Source organism: Notolepis coatsorum, assembly GCF_963971535.1.
Source record: "Notolepis coatsorum genome assembly, chromosome: 13".
Taxonomy (NCBI): domain Eukaryota; kingdom Metazoa; phylum Chordata; class Actinopteri; order Aulopiformes; family Paralepididae; genus Notolepis; species Notolepis coatsorum.
In genome coordinates, this window is record NC_140177.1 from 31303283 (window position 1) to 31320782 (window position 17500).

A 17500-nucleotide genomic window follows, 5' to 3' on the forward strand; every position below is an offset into this window, starting at 1 on the left:
CGCAAACACGGGGAGGAGATGCAAACTCCACACAGAGAGGCCTCCCGCCGGGGTTATATAGGGACGCTAGGGCCATGTCCCTACCAAAGCCATGGAGACACGAGTTGTCCCTACCAAAAGGACTGCAGAGTGAAAACTGTAGTTTTAGTATTATAATTCACAACATTGCGGTCTTGCAAAACAGAGTTTTGATTGATTGAAAAAAAAAGTTAGCCTTTTTATCTGCTTGCGAAAGTGTCGGGTTGACGGCTGCATCAAGAACCAGCAAGCTATCCTGTTATCTGCTATTTCCAATTAACAGCCTGGACTTTCAGCAAGTGCACACGTAGGCCGAATGCATCAGTTCACCAGGATCCACTGACAGCCACGACTTGGGCTACGTTCACACTGCAAGCCTTACTGATTTATGGCTCAGATCCGATTCCAGTGGGAACTGGTCACGGCCCTGAACTGGCCAGCGTGCGCAAGTGACCAATAATGAAGACGTCACGTTGTCGTACGGAAGTAAACATGGAGGCCGCTGAAATCAGGTCACGGTTTAATTTAATTTTAAAGTTGATGTGCGGTGGAAGCCAGCGAATCCGTGAGCAGACGATAATAATGAAGACGAGGATGAGGAGAAAGAGAGCCTTTTAATTATGGCTTTTTGTATTTTTGTAGAGCAGTGGCCCTCCACTGTCCTTCTACTGACTACCTCCATCGCAGCTGTCTTCCGTGTTTGTATTCACCAAGTGACTCCCGCCGGCACAGAATGCTGACGGATGGGGATCTAGAGTGACGTACAATGGGGCGATAGCGGCTCGGGAGGTAGAGCAGTCGTCTGGTAATCCGGAGGTTCCCGGTTCGATTCCCGCTCCTCCCGGCCCGGGCAGCGTGTCAAAGTGTCCTTGAGCAAGACACTTTATAACCCCTAACTGCTCCCGATCAGCCGGTTGGCCTTGCATGGTTGTCTCCGCCCTCTGCGTGTGTGTAAAATGTGAGGAACAAATTGTAAAGTGCTTTGGATTATATAAATGCAGTCCATTTACGTTATGTCAGATCAGACCTGTATCATAATTAGGACCACATACTGTATGAAAGTGGCCCAAATCAGAAATGAAAAAATCCCATGGTGAAAACAGATCACATTTGAGCAAAATAATCTGATTTGGGCCACTTCTGCCTGCAGTGTGAACGTTAATAGCCTTGATGTAAAGACGTGAAATTACTAAAGAGTCGTGCCGGCACTGTTTGCATTTCAGGCTTTTCCTCAAATGGAGCTACGCCATCTGACCCGTGACTGCATTTGTTCAAGTTCAAGTTTCTTTAGTTCAAGTTTCTTTAATAGATGTCATACAGAAGTACAGAATACTTTTATACAAAATGCTTCTTACTGTTACGCTCCAGAGACTGTGCTAGACAAGATAAGTATGAAATTAAATAAAGTAGCATGTAAAAAGAAGTAAAAATAGAGGTCACAGTGTTCAGTATAGACATATGTACAATGTTCGATGCAGACTAGAAGTAACTGAGTTACCATACAATATACAATATACTATGCAATATACTAATATACAATACTATATAGTGCAAAGCAGAAATGGGATGAGGTACAATTTAGGTACAATTTACAGTAAGGTGTACGAAAGTGCAAATCCTTTACCAATAAATATAAAGTGTGTTTAGGTGATCTAAAGTGTGGAGAGTGGGTGCTGCAGTGTGTTGTTTGTTTAAAGTGAGTGTGTGCGTGTGGATGTGTGTGCTGTGTGCATTTGATGGTTGTTGCATAGTGTTTATTGTTCGTTGAGCAGCCTGATGGCCTGGGGATAGAAGCTTCTTCTGAGTCTTTCTGTGCTCGCCTTGAGACTCCGGTATCGCTTGCCTGACCGCAGCAGTTCAAAGAGGCAGTTGTTCGGGTGGCTGGAGTCCTTGATGATTCTCTTAGCCTTACCCCTGCACCGCTTGTTGTAAATGTTCTGGAGGGTGGGAAGCCCCCCTCCAATTGTGCGTTCCGCTGAACGTAGGTGACTTGCCATGCCAAGAGAAGTGACCTGGCAAGTAACTTCAATTAGGGAAACCCACAGGAAACCCTTACATGGCAGGCCACCTGCAAATGTAGTCATGTCACAGATTGTGTAGCTCCATTTGAGGAAAAGCCATTATAGAAACAGTGCTGGGATATTGCACTTCTACAAACGGTCGACTGAATATTCTGAACTTGGCACCATCACGAACCAAGGTGTTGTGATGCCAAATCCGACAAAGTGATTTCACGTCTTTACATTAAGTCGCGTCTGATTGGCGGGCATTTGTTTTCTGCGGTATGGTATTGTAGCAAATTCAGTCAACCAAAGGGTCCGACCCGTTAGCCAAGGGTTAGTGAGTCTAGGCATCCATGGTCGTTACACTACAGCCCTCCTTTGGAAAGCATGTCCCGTGCTTTCAGCCTATCAGCACCCTCACGCCTCTGGGTGCACACGCTTCAGCCTATCAGCTCCCTCACACCTCTGGGTGCACACGCTTCAGCCTATCAGCTCCCTCACGCCTCTGGGCGCACACGCTTCAGCCTATCAGCTCCCTCACGCCTCTGGGCGCACACGCTTCAGCCTATCAGCTCCCTCACGCCTCTGGGCGCACACGCTTCCCATGGCCTCACGGTCCACCATCCCACTTCTGACGCCAATGTAGCAAATTCAGGGGCCATTCTAGGCATCTATGGTCGTTACAGTATTTTCTAGTATTTGGTATACCAGCTACAGTGGCATATTCCACCAACACGCCCAGGCTCAATTTGTCACCTTCAAGGTGACATTGACCTATCTCGAACCCCGCCCTCCTGTCTTGATCCTCCAATAACAACTGTTGCTTTCCTCTGGCAAACGCAACAGTTGGTGATTGGAGGATTGGGAAACGAGGGCGGGAGCTTGAGATGGCAGGCTAAATGTGATGCAATCAGAGAGGGTAAACAGTGAGCCAGACAGTGATGTGATTAGGATGAGGATTAGGAGAATTAGGATCAGGATTGCTCATTACAGTCAGAACCGCCATCGAGATCTCTATGTAAATCATCAACACCTGAAGATAACTTTTCGGTTTAACTTTCAACAGGGGAAACAGAGAAGTGATCTAATATATCCCCCTCTAATTGCATGCCATAATTACAACTTTGGCCTTAAGAGAGGATTTTGAATCAATTGAATACATTTTTAAACCATAAGTTTTGCGCCTGTGTGCTGCTTTCATTCTGCTCCGCCTCAGGAGTGAGATCTGATTAAATACCTTGAGGGATTAAGCAGATAGAAATGCTGCAGGGAGAAGGGGGAAGCCTGGGGGGGGGGGGGGCAATCTATCAAAACAAAGCATTCCAAAGTCATAACGAGTGTGCAAATCGTTTTTCGTTTGTTTGTTATAGACAAGACAAGATTTGATGGCAAGGGGGTTGAAAATGGTGGGTAGATGAACTATTTCTCTCTTTCTAAAGTGTACTTTATGCTACAAGTCAATTCACCTAGGGTAGAGAAATGTAAGCGGGCAGCCAACTCAGAAGTATATCTTGGCCTTAATTAAGCCCTCTCTCCGTCCCCTGTACAACAGATGCATTACAGGTGAGGTCCTGGATGATTAAAGCCCTGGCAGGTGGAATCTTACTTTCAAGCTATCGATAGACCCCTGTGGGAGTAGAATCATCTCTGTGACCCCGAGGGGAAGGGATGCGCGGAGGGTCAGTGGTCAAGGTCCACCTCTGCATACACCTATAGAGCCGCAGCGAGAAACGTGGAGCATCGAGGAATGCCAAGCACATTCTGATGTGATTTCAGCCTTTGTTTATTCATCCGGACGACCCCTCACAGCCTTTAACCCAAGGGGAGCGGGGGCTGGTTGCATGTCATGACTCGTGATACACGCACACACGCACACACACACACATATTATATCCCGCGCTCCCATGTTTCAATGAATGCTGAATGGAGGAGCTACATACAGTTTTTAAACTTCATCCCGTATAATCATGATGCATTCGATCAAAACGAGCTGTCGAAATCCACCTTCCTGACCCACCAGACTGCAAAGAGAGACACTCCAGGAGAGGCGATTTAATGGAAATGTCAAGAGCTGCGGTTGCTCCGAGCAAGGGCTGAACCTTGTGATACTTTCTGAGTCTCTTCCCTCGGAGGGGTGGGAAACCCATTGTCATGCAGCCCCTGGCCCTGACCAAAATCCCCCACGATCACAATGGAAATGGCTTGGCAACATTTTTTTTAATGGGATTACAAGTCTTTCGTTGCATATTAATTTGCAGGGAATCAATACAACTGTTTTGCAAAGGAGCGCAATGACAAACCAAATGTTTTGGAGATGTTTCACTGGGCAACATGCCCAAAGGGAAGGGAGGAGGGGGCGCATATAGTTGGAGGAACAAGAGTTTCACAAATACGACTTCCAAAATAAATATGTATTCAGCTACTTCTGATGCACGCATTAACACAAGCATTAAATAATGTAATCCTTAATTAATCACGTGCAACGGAATTCAGATTTTGAAAACGTGGAATAAATAGTCCATAACTTTAATGTGTTTACAGAAAACTATAACTTGCAGCGTGGGACTTCTAGGAGGAAAGTGCCGGCTGAGGAGCTGTCCAGGTGCTGAACCCGTTTTGTCACTGGACCTGCAGGATTGTTGCATGTAGTCCCACATGGTCAGTTAAGACAGAGCGTGCAGTCTGGGAGACGCTTCACTGCGCCTCTGACGACTCATTAAGCCATACAGCACAAAGCGAGAAACGCCTACCCTCTATCTCAGACGGTGCATATAATCATATATATTTGTGACGTCCATAAAAGTAGCCTATACAGTATGAATCGTAAATATGGGGTAGGTTAATGCTTGCAGAAATCACTTGTAGTTTGAAATCTTGGGCGACATGGGATAATAATATCGCATAATATGGCAATTATTGTGATGACCTTCAGTTGGGCGCGGTTGCTGTTATCATGCAATCTCCACGAGTTGGCATTGGGCCAGAATTAAGCTGCGTGTAGTTCAGAGCGACCTGTCACGACAGTGGTGTTCGTCAAACTTCAAAGCGACCTGTCGCGACAGTTGTTTGCAATGCTGCTCGGCGTGTGACATCTATGACTCCGCGCCCATGGAGACAAGTGTCGCACCGACTTTCTATCCTCCTTTGTGCTCCGCGTTCAAAAGTCACCGAATGCCATCATCATCAACTCTCATCTCGAGGAGTTTTTATTCCCAGTCACGCGTTCCACACAATTGCTGTATAATAATAAAGGTAAGCTGTTTCCGATTGATTTGTTTGGGGTCGCAAAACAGCAACAAGGAATGAGCACGGAATGAGTTGAATTGTGTGCTTTGTTGTGTATTATTATTATTATGATGAAATACAAAAACAATAATAACACTAACTTGTTTTCTGGCGAGATAGGCTTAATGCTTTGATTGTAAGATGTAAGTTGGTGTTCCTTGTATAAAAAAAACTGCATTACCAATACCATGCGCTTTGTAAAAACGAATCAACCAATGTAATTGTACCGCATGCTATCAACCAAGACAATTCCACCGATAAATATAGTTATCTATTTGTCTAACTCGCATAAACTAACGGACATAATGCAGGTGTTGTCCACGTCAATGGGGGAGGAGGTGCAGTGCAGCCTATATGCGGGGTAATTGCATTTGCTAACAACTTCGATTTAAGTAATTTGACCATCCTTCCCCTTTCCTGAATTCTACGTATACTCCAGAAAACAGCTGGTTCGACAGTCCAGGTTAATATTATACATTACCAACCATAGCTACTTGGGTGAGTCTGCTATTATCTCTAGGACCCCGCGGAGCGCTCATGTGTCGAACTAGACGCGGCGGTGCTCCGTTTGGAAAACACTGTTTATCCCTCGTCTCCCCTCTCAACTCCTTAGGAAATAAGGCTCCAGCAGTGTCCAAACTATTCTCGAAGCGCGACGGCAGTCCCTGTATAGGTGCATTGGATTAGGATACATGGCCCTCGCCAGAACGGTACGTGGTGGATTTACTGTATGTGTGTAAACTCCTGTTTGTGGATCTGTTGTAGAATACTTTAAGTATATCCGCCGAGCGCATTCGCAGGGACGACTGCGCAAAGAGCTGCCCAGCCGCGTAAAATGAAAACGTGGATATCATGAGTCTCGGCACGAATGGAAAGTTGTGTATTAAACGAACGTATGATGTGGTCCGTTAAGGACGATGGGGAGGGGGGCGGGGGCGGCTTGAGAGTTGAACAGAAAGTTGCTGTGTTTTCGGTATGATGAGGTTTTTTTCGGTATCGATAAATACCTGCTTTTTATTGCGTTAATTGTTGCTTTTTATTCCTTTATGCTGTGGAGCAAACGAACACTCCCATTGTACTGAATCTGGATCTGAAAATCTGAATCTGAATGTCTGAACAAGACGCGCTTTCCCCCTGGACGCGCGCTTTACGCACGGCTGTCGCCGCTATTATTGTGCCATCTGCGAGGTTGAATATCTCTATACCGCCACAGAAGGACAGGGCTATCTATCGCGTATAGGCTACAAACGAAAAGCAATCCGTCCCTCGTTCCGGCGGCGAATTTAGAACTGTGAGTATTTTTCCTGTTTTGTTTGTTTGCTTGCTTTTTGTTTGTAATCGTTTGAATCGATTATACCCATTTCGCGTAACCAAATTAAACACGCCATTGTCGTTGTGACAATAACGAGTATTATAATTGCGGCTGCTGTGACAGCACCTGTTTATGAGTTGATGTCTCATTGTCTTTGTTCCTTGTAAATAGCCCAATTAAACGGGGTAAAGCATACACGCCTATTCGTGATTTTAAACTATGCTGTCTGACTAACGGTCCTTTTTGATTCTCACATTATTAGGTCGTTTCTTTTTTTTTCCAGAGCGCACAAGGTTTTCCCATAATCTTTAAAACACGGTCGATGTTGATCATTTTCATGCACATTCCACCTCACACTGTTCTTTTGTATTTGTATTGTTATTATTTAATCATGCAGGCGACTAATTTCCCTCGGTTGTTTAACAGATAGAATAATACAGAGACTTTGACCTGTTGCATGGCAGGTCACCAAAGTCAATCTGTCGGGGTGTGCTTTAACCTCTGCGCAACATTATTATTAGCATATTGTTGGGTAAATGAGGTTAAAAAAAACTTGGTGAGGGCGAAGGGCTCTCTGGCTGCATGCATGTCCTGCATTTCAGGAAAATTACTTTAAATAATGCATGGCAGCCCAACTGGCTTGCTTCACTATGTGGGACCTTACCCTGCTGCACCATCCTCTCAGGATTGTTTTGCATGAATTCACAGCCGGTCTCTGTTGTAGAACTGCCAGACAGAGTAACTCCCACTGAACCTCAAGCCAGTCTAAGAGTTTAGTGCTTGGATGGTGGTTGCATGTGGCCACATCTCCACAGCTCTGCGGCTGCCACTGAGAAAAGATAGATAGATAGATAGATAGATAGATAGATAGATAGATAGATAGATAGATAGATAGATAGATAGATAGATAGATAGATAGATAGATAGATAGATAGATAGATAGATAGATAGATAGATAGATAGATAGATAGATAGATAGATAGATAGATAGATAGATAGATAGATAGATAGATAGATAGATAGATAGATAGATAGATAGATAGATAGATAGATAGATAGATAGATAGATAGATAGATAGATAGATAGATAGATAGATAGATAGATAGATAGATAGATAGATAGATAGATAGATAGATATTAGATAGATAGATAGATAGATAGATAGATAGATAGATAGATAGATAGATAGATAGATAGATAGATAGATAGATAGATAGATAGATAGATAGATAGATAGATAGATAGATAGATAGATAGATAGATAGATAGATAGATAGATAGATAGATAGATAGATAGATAGATAGATAGATAGATAGATAGATAGATAGATAGATAGATAGATAGATAGATAGATAGATAGATATAGACAGACAGACAGACAGACAGACAGACAGACAGACAGACAGACAGACAGACAGACAGACAGACAGACAGACAGACAGACAGACAGACAGACAGACAGACAGACAGACAGACAGACAGACAGACAGACAGACAGTTCAGATGTCTTGCTGATCGCCAGTCCATCCCACTGTGACTCATATGGAGGGCTTGGTTCTCAGCCAAGAGAACATAGGAATTTTTTTACCAGGTTCATTACTGTATTCATCGGCGGCTCAATTGGCTATGGAGCATCAGCTAATTGGACTGGAACTTGGCAGAATCAATACACACATTCAGATAGTGTTTCACAATCTATGACTTTATGTTTAGGGAGCGCGGTCCCGCTCGGCAAAATCAATCTGTGTGTGTGTGTGTGTGTGTGTGTGTGTGTGTGTGTGTGTGTGTGTGTGTGTTGTGTGTGTGTGTGTGTGTGTCTGTGTGTGTGTGTGTGTGTGTGTGTGTGTGTGTGTGTGTGTGTGTGTGTGTGTGTGTGTGTGTGTGTGTGTGTGTGTGTGTGTGTGGGGGGGGTGTGTGGGGGTGTTGTGTGTGTGTGTGTGTGTGTGTGTGTGGTGTGTGTGTGTGTGTGTGTGTGTGTGTGTGTGTGTTGGTCTGGAACAGAGGGGGACAGAAAATGAGGCCAGATCTGGCATCCTGTATATTCTCAGCACCCTGGACATCTGCCCCCTCACTCCCGGCACTTGGAATGCTGTGTGTGAAGAGAGCAGAGGGGCGACGACCGGAGAGCCGTTTCTCCGAGAGAAAGGAGGGAGGGAGAGGCGACGGTTAGTGGGATTACTATGAAATGAACGGAGCACATCCACACCAGGTTTTTAAAGCGTCTCTTCTCTGGGAGCTTTTTTGTAACCAATATACGCCGCGGGGCACTGCGGTGTGCAGCGGCTTTAAAACACTCCGCCATGCTTGAGCGGCCCGGGGGATGCAATGCAAGCGGACACAAGGGGGTGTTTCAGAGGCTCCACAAACAACGGGCCAAAGTGAGTGCGAGAGAGGGAAAAAGGGGTGGAGGTGGGGGCAGAGAGAGGGAAAAGGGGGTGGAGGTGGGGGCAGAGAGAGGGAAAAAGGGGGTGGAGGTGGGGGCAAAGAGAGGGGAAAAGGGGGTGGAGGTGGGGGCAAAGAGAGGGGAAAAGGGGGTGGAGGTGGGGTAGAGAGGGGGAAAAGGGAGCGGAGGTGGGGGCAGAGAGAGAGGGAAAAGGGGGTGGAGGTGGGGGCAGAGAGAGGGAAAAGGGGGTGGAGGTGGGGGCAAAGGGGGGAAAAGGGGGTGGAGGTGGGGGCAAAGAGAGGGAAAAGGGGGTGGAGGTGGGGGCAGAGAGAGGGAAAAGGGGGCGGAGAGAGGAAGGGGGCGGTAAGTGTACCCCGGCATTAAGCCTCTCTCTGTACATGCAGAGAGCCGGTCAAATATTAATGCCTTCTAATATAGAATCTGACCTCCCATATTCCGGGTTGTTGTGAAACGGTGACCAGTGTTTCCCTGCTTGTGCGGAGAGAGAGAGAGAGAGAGAGAGAGAGAGAGAGAGAGAGAGAGAGAGAGAGAGAGAGAGAGAGAGCAGAAAAAAAAAGTAGGAGATATAGATACTACACTGCTCTCTAAGAGCCCCGACAAGGGGAAGCAAGACCAGAGAGGTGTTATTATCTCACAGTAGACGACCTTTCGACGTTACTGGAGGATTCAAACGGATACGGCGGCCGTCCGAAAAGGTCGAGGAGTTACGAAATAAATTGACAGCATATACGGAAATGATGTCGTCGCCGCTGCGGGAGCGATGATAGAAGGTCAAAGGTATATCAGGAGGCCGGGGGGAGGTGGGGGAGGGGGGCTGGGGGGATCACACGGACGGCCCCGTCGGCAAAGAGGTCACAGGTTCCTCTCTTGTGACAACCGTACCCGTCCCTGTCAGATGGTCCTTGAGCGAGACTGCTCAAGGGGGGGTGTTGTAAAGTGGCTGACCCCGGGCTCTGACCACCCCCCCCCCCCCCCCTCTGGTGAATATGTAGGTTACATACATGTACGCGTTACACAAAGGATATGTGGAAAAGAAGAATTTCAGTTGTCAATTTCTCTCGCCCGCTGTCTGCACCACCACTCCCCTGTTGTACTCCTCAGCGGTGAATCGTATCCGTTTAGCGCGGTCTCTTTGAGCTACTTTAACATCCCCCCGTCTAGATTCCGTTAGCCTTGTGTGAATTGAAGCCGGCGTGTTCATGTGCTCAATTACGTTCACTGTTGCTTTAGCTGTGAATTTTCCTCCCTGTTTAATAAAGGAGAAGATAAGGGAGCTCTACCCTTGTTTGGAGGTGTTTAATCTGAACACCTTTGCAATGAAAGTCAAGTACTATATAATGAGTTCTATCCAAATTGTAGCTGTGATATCATCGGTGTGTGTGTGTGTGTGTGTGTGTGTGTGTGTGTGTGTGTGTGTGTGTGTGTGTGTGTGTGTGTGTGTGTGTGTGTGTGGTGGTGTGTGTGTGTGTGTGTGTGTGTGTGCGTGTGCATGCATGTGTGTGTGAGAGAGAGGGAGAGAGGATGGAGAATGAATGAGAGAGAGAGAGAGAGAGAGAGAGAGGAGAGAGAGAGAGAGAGAGAGAGAGAGAGAGAGAGAGAGAGAGAGAGAGAGAGAGAGAGAGAGAGAGAGAGAGAGAGAGAGAGAGAGAGAATCTGTCCATTGCTAGGCCATTCCGAGATGCATATCTGACCAGAGACCATTTATATTTATGAAATTTAACACATGTGACCCTATGAAGAAATGTCTTATTCATCGCTCGAGAGATCCCGTCCCCCGATATCAAACTTGTAATTGGCTTCTTCTTTGGGAGGTTGTTTGATTGACGTGAGCACATTCTGAGAGTCAAATTCTTCTTCTCCCCTGTATGTCCCCCCCCCCCCCCCCCACCCTCACACACACACGGCCCCCACTAGTAGGTGGGCTACGTCAAATCACGGCTGTCAGCCATTCTTCTTAACATGGCTCATTCTGAAGGCTCTGACGGGTGTGAATTGCAGTGCAGACAATTTCTCTTCTGTCATAAATGAACATCGTCTTCCATTACAGTGGGGATATATATTCAAACCTTCTCTCAGCTCCCGAACATTTTCCGAGAAGGGGTATTACGTGGGTTGGTTTTTGGAGGGGGGGGGGGGGGGGGGGGGGACTGTAATTACCTGGGATGTGGTTATAATATATTCTTCAACTTGAGACGACGAGGTTAGCCTATATTGAATACTAATAATGCCTCCTGATTTGAGCAAGCGGCATAAAAATACTGCAAATACTTATTTGATATTTATCAGAGATACTTCCACAAACAGAACATCCAGGATACAGGCAAGAACGTCAGGCCGTATGAACAAGGGTCTCATTCCCGAACGAAGTTACGACAAAATATTTCGTCTTAGCCAGATTTCGGCCCATTTAAGACATACTGTATTAGGGCTGGGAGTGGGAGTCCCCAAACTTTCCTGAGATCTTATTTGATCGTGGCTGAGAGCAGATTTAAGAGTGCTGAGGAGCACACTTAAATATGCTCTCAGCCCACGATCAAATCTCATGATTGATTGACTAATTTAAAATGTTATTATAACTTGACAGACTGTGTTCTCATAGTGATTCCTTCACGTCAACGCTACAGGCCTCCTTGGAATTAATTACTTAATCATAATTGAAATTAATATGACAATATTTGTACGATAAGAAATTACGCATTTGATGTCGGAAAAATAAATAATATGGATTCATCTGATCACAGGGCAGCTGCTTAACCATATCTGAACCAGCTATTTTGGACAAATGTATAATTACTTTAATTACTCAGATATTCAAACACAATTATGCAATTATTGTGAAATGATTGAAAATAATAATAATTTAATGCCTTCTGTGGAATTTGTATTTCTTATTTGTTACACATCTGTTTTAATGATTAATTATATACATTTGAAAGAATGCAGGTCAACATGCAATGTATCCCATTGATTGGTATACAATGGGACAGACCTTTGTTTGATTGATTGATTGATTGAAAACTTTATTAACAGATTGCAGAATGGGTACAGTACAGTACAGCTCAATTACATAAGGGGATGCAGACCAGAGAAAGAATTTCGTCTTGTTTACATCAGGGTCCCCCATTTTCAATTCATCATAACATATATGACACACACGACACAGATAGACAGTACTGCTACATCTATACATTTATGACATACCAGATTTGCAAATACAGTACTGTTTGTGATACAAAAAGAGTCCAGAAAAGAGAGTACATTTGACGTAGAAACTGTTGGAGGAGGTTGGGTAGGAGGGGTGGGTGGGGGATAGACTTACACTGTACAAGCAAAACTGTACATTGGAATATTGACAAAACCATACTTGGTCATTTACTGTACATTGGAGGGGGTTGATATAGCTATAAACCTGCATTCCTTTGAATATATCATTAATCAATTAAACTTATATTGAAATACACTATATAGCCTATACACCAACACTGAAATGACAGTGGATAAATAAATAAGAACTAAAGCTAATCGGTGGAAATAGACTGCATTAATATTCCATAACAAGCAGGGAACAAAATAACTAGACGCCATTCGCCAAATGCGTGTAGATTTACCGTCTGGCGTCTAAAAATAATAGTCTGCTCGCCAGCTGGCGTGTAGTTCATATCGATACTCTTATTTTGAAAATCCTGTGCGGGTCTCATTGCCGCCCCAAGCGCAGCTCCAGTCATAATATCTGGGCTCCGGCAGCTAGCAATGTTCAGGTTCATATGATACTCTTATTTTGAAAAACCCTTAGCAACTCCGCGAGTCATATGATATCCGCCCACTCCGTGTTGTTTCTTGAAAACAGAGCAGCAGCGTCAACACAGCAGCGTTAACACAGCAGTGCGCCTACAGACGCGAAATAAGTCTGTGATGTTTTTTTTCTTCTCACAACGAGTCCAATGCAGCTACATGCTTTGCACCGTCGCCATTCCTTTATGCCCACATCGCCCGAAATTAACGTTTATGTACCAATCACTACAACGTTAACGTAAGCTAACAAGCTAATCCTGATGATCAGACGAGACAGAGCCATAGTGAACAGCACTGAGGAATGGGGGGGCACTCTCCCCTTCCCTGTGTGTGTGTGTGTGCGTGCGTTTGGAAAGACGACGGAGTCACTAGTCAGGACTCAGGACAGGAGTATATTATAGTAAACTGAGGATTACTGAGGATGGACAGATAATGTTGATATTCAAATATAAAAAAGTTTTGAGAGGAGTGGAAGTTTGAAGACAGACTACAATATGATGCGGGGGTGGTGAGTTGAAACGCAGTGTGTGTGTGTGTGTCCCGACCCCACTTCTATGTTTCAATAAATTATTTGCATTTAAAACTATTAACGCTGACTCATTCCTTCAGTCCACTCAAAATTATGCTAATATTCCTTATGTTGTTTATGATATTAATTGAAAATAGCATATGAGAGTATTATATGTAATAATAACACATGACGATATACTAAAAAGCTATTTATAATTTTTGGCTGGTAAAGAATCTGCCTGGCTGGTACTTTTAAAAATCTACCAGCCAAATGGCTGGTAAGTCAAAAAGTTAAGTTTGTTCCCTGAATTAACAAGTCTTGTGTGCGCCTACGAATGAACAGTAGCCTATAGGCTTAATTATGGAATAATAAGCCATACTGCGTTAATTCATTACGCCCGCCGTAGGCTATATATATTATATGTCATTCATTCATTCATATACAGTACTGCGCGCGTGCGCGTGTGTGTGTGCGCGCGCTGCGGCAGGTGTGTACCGCGAGCTGTATATGATGCCAATACATTAATCTAATCTAGTTTTGATGGGCGCAAGCGTGATTACGAAACCTAGCCGCATTCCTCGGAGACGCTCTCTGATTGGCACTGACTGACGCTAGGTTTCGTAATCACGTGGCTCGCAAGACTCGCAAAGCACTTCCGCCATTCCATTTCACACAGCTGCGTCACCAGTTGCCTTATAAGGAGCTATGGAGGCGTTGTTTTGTATGCAAATGAGCTGAACGGGAACGCGCTTTCGAGTTTAAGACAGAATGCCATTCTCCAAGCAGATATCAGATAATGTAATTTGTGCGACCTTTTCAGCCACTTAAGACATATTACCAGCACGTTCAGGACTCAGAGTGTACTTGTCATAGATTATGTCTCAGTGGTTCCAAGATAAGTCTTCCAGAATATATCTTTGAAAATTTTTCGGGAATGAGACCCATTGAGGCAGTTTAGGCACCTGTTATATCTGAACCCCTCCCACTTTGTCTGACAAGTTTCCCCATTGGACTACGGTCTTCAAGATGTTTTCTCATTGTTTCGTTCTCTTAAAAAACTAAACAAATTATATCGCCCTGTAGACTGTCTTTTGTATGTACAAAGGCACCTCGTTTAAACCCCATTGTTTTTTTAACGTGTTTTCTTTATTATAAATACTCATCTTTCTATTTCTCACCTGTGTGTTGTTATAGATATAATCTATCTTTTTCTCTATTTAGATTAGATTAGATTCAGATGTATTGTTATTATACAGCACAGGTACAGCACAACAAAAATAAGTTTGGCATCCAATCAGAGTGCAAATGTAACAGTAATAGTGCAAGTGCAATAGTAATTTAGAATGTACAGGTGATTGGGTATAAAATATATACATTTGTACATACTGATTAGTATAGTGCTAAACAGACAGTACATACAGAGTTGTAGTATTAATATGTACAGTGTTACAGGTATAAAGACACTATGGTAGTAAGTCATACTGGCCAGCAGCGTAACTAGTACTCATTTTTACCTGTCTATCAGAGTGCCTTGGTTTCGTTTCAGCATAGTACCACCAGGATTCCCTCGCTTCAACATTTAGGCAGCTGCCAGAAACGTAGCCATGGTTTATTGGCCTTATTCCTCTGTCTGATGTGGGACCATGGCTGCTCTGTTTCCTCTCTGCCACAGACATGTCTCCCCACTTACCAGCACCGTCTGTTACCTGACCGGTTAGACTCTCTGACTGATGGCGTGTGATGGTTCACAGCGAGTCCCGCTATCCTTCAAATAGAGACCATCCCTGTCTCCCTATTTCACATCACTACGTCCCCCCTGCTGCGCTGGAGGCCACGTCAGCCTACGAGCACAACTCAAAGAGCTGGAAAGCGACCGGCTGAAAAGGCAGTGTCTTATTAAGACTTAATGACTTTGGCACGTCGGAATAGACCTGTTCTGTGTGGGAAATCAAATGGAGATTAGGCTCTATTGAAGCAAGTAAAATATTTGAATGTAATACAATACCTTTAGCGAGGCCGTTATCATAGGGTAGAGATGAATGTTACAATAACCAAAGACTTGATTTGTGTTGACCCGGTGTGAGTGTGTTCATATATTTTAAACACTGATCTTAACTCATTGGCCGCCGAGGATTAGCCTTATCCTGTGGTAGTATTGCCACGCTGTAAACGATGAGAGTTAGTCACCTTGTTTGTAGAGTTAAATCTATATTCTATATTATAGCCATGGATACAATACTATAGTCATTTGACATTGAGTTTCTTCTGGTCAAGATGCAAAAAATTGATCATTTTTCCATCCATACGTTCCCGTGTTATACCGTGGTGAATATAAGTATGGTTTTAGAGCGGTCTAGGGTAATTCATGAAATGGTTACTTATGGCAGTACCGTAAATCCTGGAGGGGTTTTAGTGGAGGGTACTCAAATAGAGGACGGGCCCCTTATAATGGCCGTATATATTTTTCGTGCCGTGATATAGAATAAGATAAACTCTTGCCAATGTAAATTAAGTGCTGCCTCTCTCTACACTGACTACATTAACGTTTCCCTCGCGTTAGCATTAGCGTTAGCTAACGTTGTCATAGCAGATCTGTGGTGTCGGCTGGATGACGTTGGCTTCGTTTGCAAACGTTGGTTAACGTTCGCTATCTATATGGCGTTGGCAGGCGGGGGCTGGCGTTGTCCAGTTGACATTACAGATCATGATGGCTATGATAGCGTTAGCTAAAGCTACTGCATGTTATCAATGCCACTCGATTCGACTGAGGTAGAGTCGAGAAGGTACCACACGCTAAGTCGTCCCCGGACCCCGCAACCTATAGACAGTTCCAACTTCAGTGTGTGAATTACGTTAATCCACCATAGTTTCACCCTGACAAAGCAAATACTCATGTGATCTGTATATGTTTATGTCTAAATAAAATCAATCAATCACAATTACAATTGGCCAGTTTGTGAAATTAAGGCATGCCTCTTATATAAGCCTCTCTCTAATAAAGGCCTGGTGCTCTTTGCTGCTGAGGTAAATACAAGACCCGTCCAATATTAGAGGATGTCGATTCCATTGTAGTCGTTGCCGTTTCTTGCCTGAACCCGCTATTGTTCCGGAATCAAATCGACATAATAGGTATTATGTTCCATAATGAATGCATGAAAGGGGGGGGGGTCGTTTCTGATTATTTGATTGATGGTAACGGCATTCGTATTCAACACTAAAAACTCTTATCAGCCCGATCGGTACAAAAGCCTTGCAGGATCAAGCTAAAATTGACGTCAAATCGTCCTTACCTGCGACCGGGAGTATTCCAAAAACAATATTCCAATTTCTTGATCGCCATCTGGTACATCCAATGTCCATTTGCTCGACGGCATTATCCACCATAACATATGGATCGGGCATATTTGACGGGCTTCAATGTAACAGAACCATTCGTCTTGCCCGACAAGGAAAAGTAACCTGAAACCTTTGGCCATCCAACAGCCCAGGATACAATGTTAGAAAGGGTGCTCGATACCGCCGTCTAGCGTGATGCGGCTGGTATTGCACCTAGGCATTCTCAATGCGATTCCCAATGTTAACCCAGAGTCAGTGGGCCTGTAATGAATAGAAATATTGAATAAAAGAAATAACGATCAAATAACGAGTATACTCGTTGCGATTGCCGGCCAATAACAAGTATAATCGTTGTTGGCAGTGAATGCGTTAAACAACTGTCATGTTATGATGTATTGTAAGTAGTGTGTGTGTGTGTGTGTGTGTGTGTGTGTGTGTGTGTGTGTGTGTGTGTGTGTGTGTGTGTGTGTGTGTGTGTGTGTGTGTGTGTGTGTGTGTGTGTGTGTGTGTGTGTGTGTGTGTGTGTGTGTGTGTGTGTGTGTGTACTAGTCCTGTGTTTACCTGTAATGTTATATGTAAGTATAATGTTGCATGGTCACAATGTCTGTTTCTTATGGACCCCATGCAGGAAGAATAGCTACTGCTATGCTGTAGTAGCTGATCAGGGATCCTAATAAACTGAATGAAACCATCCTCTTCCATTCCAGTTAACTGTACTGGGATCTGCAGCACAAACCACTAACCATCCCTCTGTCTCCTCTCCTGCAGGACCCTGCCCACGGGGGAAAAGAATGACTAACAGGTCAGACTGAGATATCTGGTAAACCCCCTTGACCT

At 44.3% G+C, this 17500-nt stretch overlaps 1 protein-coding gene across 3 annotated transcripts in view; it reads left to right on the forward strand.

The window, feature by feature from the left end:
• The first annotated feature begins 5901 nt into the window (after window positions 1-5901).
• The window catches only part of LOC311238781 (netrin-G1-like), a 205500-nt gene continuing 193901 nt past the window's right edge, over window positions 5902-17500 (forward strand). For 2 of the 3 annotated variants that reach the window (XM_084326971.1, XM_084326973.1), the window contains exons 1-2: window positions 5902-6016; window positions 17432-17500. The exon at window positions 17432-17500 is cut by the window's right edge and continues 607 nt beyond it. The gene's annotated coding sequence lies outside the window, so the exon portion shown is untranslated. Of the gene's footprint in view, window positions 6017-6494; window positions 6598-17431 lie in introns of those variants that run through there. The other variant, XM_084326972.1, reaches the window with a different exon arrangement.